Genomic DNA, 4,775 nt, shown 5'->3' with positions numbered 1-4,775 from the left:
TATCCTTGCGAGGAATAAGTTTTGGTGCGATCAAATCGGCTTGTTATGGGACCTGTACTCTCGGTTATTTCCGAATAGTTATTGGGAGGATAATGGTGTAAGGATGATGGACATATGCATAGCATGTATACATGGTATTTATCGATTTTGATTCTACACTCATAAGTTTTATACTTCATTCATCATTAATACATGCGTGTATGATCATATGATATATCTGTACTTGTTCTTTGTCTTGGTGTAATATTCTGTGTAATTCCACTATGTCAATGATAAATTTTTTATTAGATGTTTTACTCCTTCTCTTTCTTTCTGGTGTACTCGTATACATCCATGTTTAGATGGACAAATCGTAAATGATCAACGGCTACCGCTTTACCATGTCCCAAGAGGGGGCCTGGAGCGTTGAAGAAAACATATACACCTACATAGGTTCCTGCAACCTGGAATTGAATCTCTTATGTGATGACTATGTGTTGCATCTCCCGGCACATTACGCAGTTCAGGAAACATCATTCATCATACCAGAGCGAAGGTCCGTACCTACCGGTCCATCCGCACTAGCTGAGGCACAAGGCAGATTGGAGGTTGTCAGGACCTGGCCCCAACTGGGATTCTCATCTACTGACTCAATGCCAAGAGGGGCGGAAGGAATAGACATAGTTACTTCCTCGGGGCCTAGGGGGTACAACCCGGACCCTTCGATGGATTGGGAAGCAGATGAGGTGGTGGAGGATGAGGACGATGACTGTGTAGAGTTAATTTACATAGAGGATTCAGTGGAGGTTATAGAGATATCTTCAGACTCGGAGATCGAGGAAGACCCGAGTGAGGTTTCCAGCGCACCACCAGTCTAGGAGCTCATTTTTTTGTTTTGATAGGGAACCTGTGTATGGTACTTTTGTAATGCAAACGCCCCCGACATTATTTTATTTGTATTTGTATTTTTAGTCTTCGTTAGGGGCGAAGAATAGACTCCGCTTGTATTTTGTAAACCATGATGTACGTATTATAAATTCAAGAATTGATTAATGAGAAGTATTCAGAAAATAGTTGTGTTTCGTTCAATTACATTTTAAGTATTAAGAAATTATTTCCTTAAAGGTTTGAAAATGTGACGTCTTGAAAGAGAAAAGATAAAATGGAAAAAATGATTTGAAAGTTATATGTTACATAAAAGAAAATTTTTTTTACCCATTTTTTCTAAGAGATTAAATAAAGTAATTATGAAATGATTTTTGGGGCGTTTCATCTAGCAACTCTCTTCGGAAAACGGCAAGGGCACGAGATGGAGTTGGGGCACTTAACAATGCATGATGAAAATGCATGAGAAAGAAAAAGGGAATTTCTCTAAAAGTTACATCGTCACAATAACAAGAAGATAGAGATGATGAAGATTCCGAGTCTGAACTGCATAATGAAACCTTAACTCTCCTAGTTAGAAAATTTGGTAAATTTCTCAAGAATAAAGGAGGGTTCAAGCGTTTTCAAAAGAAAGAGGCGAGTGATTCAAATAGAAGAGGCAAAGCTCCAAAAGATCGCCTAATTTTCCATGAGTGTGGCAAACCGGGCCATATGAAATATCAATTTCCGAGTCAACTCAAGAAGGTTGAAAATGAAAAGAGCAACCCCCGAGAAATGAAATCCAAGAAGGCCTATATAGTTTGGAATGTACTGGAGGATGAAACAACAACTAGCACATCCGTTGAAGAGGAGACCGCTAAATTGTCCTTGATGACAAATGCTCAAGAAATTGATAGCTTAAGCGATCTGGATAATACGAGTGAGGTAAACTTTTCTGATACTACTTCGTGCTCTGATGAGTCTCCTACTTATGATGAATTGTATAGTGCTTTTGTTGAGTTACATGAGGAACTAAAGAAACTAGCTAAAGTAAATATAGATAGGAAAAGAGTCATCATGTTGCATGAAAATAAAGTAACTAAGATGCAAGAGGAATTGAATGAATTAATATTAGAAAATGAGACTCTAGATCTTATCTACTATTCTGCCTAATATAGTTGCGCCACTAAATTAATTGAGACTCCTATATGTGATCAATTTGATGTTTTGAATATTGAAATTTCTGATTTAAAGGTTAAATTAGCAAAGTTCATATATAGTAGTTATAAGCTATACAACCTACTTGTTGCATCTAGAAATATAGGTAATCATGGAGATCTAGGCTATAAGCCAAAGAATAGAAGAAAATCATATAGAAGACAAGTAGCTCACACACATAATAGGTTTAATCATAACATGCCTACTTGCTTTTATTGTGATAAATATGGTCATACATCTATATCATGCTACATTAGAAAATATGGAGTGTCAAATGGCAAATATTTATGGGTGCAAAACGGGCAAGATGCTTTGATTACTAACAAGAAAGAACTCAATATAACTTGGGTACCTATACAAGGCAAGTAAATTATTTTGCAAGTATGCCTTCGGATTGAGGGACAACACTAGTACTTGGACAGTGGATGTTCGAGGCATATGACGGGTGACAGATCAAAGTTCCTGGATCTTTCACTTAACGGTAAAGGTTATGTCACTTATGAAGACAACAATAGAGGAATGAGAATGTGCTGTATGTTGAAGGGCTAGAGCACAACCTATTAAGCATTAGCCAGATGTGCGACAAATGTAATAATGTATCTTTTGACTCAAACTGTTGCATCATTCGGGACGGGGTAAATAATAATGTTAAGTTCGTAGGGCAGCGAATAAACATCATATATATGATCGATTTAGATGATGTCACCACTCTATTTTCAAAATGTTTTATCACTAAAGAGAGTGACATCTGGCTGTGGCACAGACGAGTAGCACATGTCCATTTAAAGCATCTAGCTAAGCTATCATCACATGATTTAGTTGTAGGACTATCAAATCTTGACTTTCAATCAAAAGACTCTTGTGATACTTGTCAAAAGTGTAAACAAGTAAAAAGTTCATTCTCGTCAAAAAATGTGATATCCACAACAAAACCTTTGGAGTTACTCCATATGGATCTGTTGGGACCATCGCAAATAATGAGCTTTGATAGTAGCTACTATGTGTTGGTAATTGTTGATGATTTCTCTAGATATACATGGATTTTGTTTCTTGCTCTGAAAAGTGATGCTTTTAAGTCTTTCACAGCGATCATGGTGGAGAATTTGAAAACCACCTATTTGACAAATTTTGTGAGAAACATGAGATTCTACATCAGTATGTGGCTCCTCGAACCCCTCAAAAAAATGGAGTTGTCGAGAGGAAAAATCGATGATTAGAAGAACTAGCTAGGACAATGCTAAATGAAAGTAAAGTCCCTAAGTATTTTTAGGCTGATGCAGTGCATACTGCTTGCTATGTAATAAACTGAGTGCTTCTTAGGCCTACACTCTTAAAAATGCCATATGAATTGCTAAAAGGCTGAAAACCTAATATTTCACACTTGCATGCTTTTGGACACAAATGCTTCATATTAAATAATGGTAAAAGATGACTAGGAAAGTTTGATTCGAATGCTGACGATGGAATATTTTTGGGGTACTCTATTCATAGTAAAACATATCGAGTCTTTAATAAATATACGATGCATGTTGAAGAGTATATCCATGTAAAATTTGATGAATCTTCTCCGAAAGAGAAGAGGATGGTTTTGAGTGATGATGTTTCAGGTGCCTGATAAGTGCCAAAAATGCCTAAATTTATACACTTTTTATGACACTTATCCTTGGAAAAATTGAGAAAACCAACTTAATTCAACACTTTTTGGATAAAATATCACAATCTTGTATATATGCTTTGTGTATTTCTTTTTTATTATATTTGTAGGATTTAGGTGGAAAAGAGAAGAATTAATCAAATGCAAGCAAAGTGCTTAAAATAGCCCAAAATGATCCACATATGACATGTTTAAGCTTGACAATCGCAAGCTACGTGCTTAGCCTTAAGCATGACTCAACAAAATTTGGCATATGCGAAAAGCATTGAGTCAACATGAAGCTGCTCACTAAGCAGCTTAGCTTGGACCAAACCCATGCCTAGATGACATGGAGACCAACCTGGCACGGTCAGAACACAAGCCAACATGCTCAAGCAGGGAGCTTAGTGGAGCACCTTGATTGTCCAGCTTGGAACCACACATGACCAAATCAGCAAGCACCAAGCCACCTCACTATCTGTTGAAAGCGTTATTCGGTGTTTATTTTAGTTGGGAGTTTATCCCCCTCAACAAATCGTCCTGACAGCAGTGCCAATTTGTTGAGAGGTTATTACTCTCATTTTGGTTATGTTCCTTTTATAAGTAAGAGAACTCGGTTTTATTCTTTGTTTGCCATCTCGGCTTTGTTGAAATAAATTCCAACGCTAGTATAATGGTTTCAAGAATATTCCAGTTACAACTTACTTTCTTAATAATCATGTGAATATGTCATTCCTTCTTTGCCCTATCTCGACTTTGTTAGAATAAATTCTAACACTGGTATAATGGTATCGAAGCAATTACCTATTACATAATTATTAAGTACCTTTGAATACCTTCTCGATTTTTGTGGAATAAATTCCAACATCGGTTTAATGGTATTCTAATATATAAAAGTGATGAATAGTTAGTTGTTAGATACAAATAAATAAATAAAGAACAAAAGAATAATAAATTTAGTGACCTTTATTTATTTACTCCCTTTCGGGTTCATTTTATTAACAAACCAAACTTCTTCCTTAAGGAAGGTTGGTATTAAAGAATAAATAAAATGCGGAAAGTAAATAACAATAAATAAAAG

Source organism: Lupinus angustifolius, chromosome LG14, assembly GCF_001865875.1.
Source record: "Lupinus angustifolius cultivar Tanjil chromosome LG14, LupAngTanjil_v1.0, whole genome shotgun sequence".
NCBI classification, from domain to species: domain Eukaryota; kingdom Viridiplantae; phylum Streptophyta; class Magnoliopsida; order Fabales; family Fabaceae; genus Lupinus; species Lupinus angustifolius.
Note: the sequence above shows the minus strand (reverse complement) of the source record.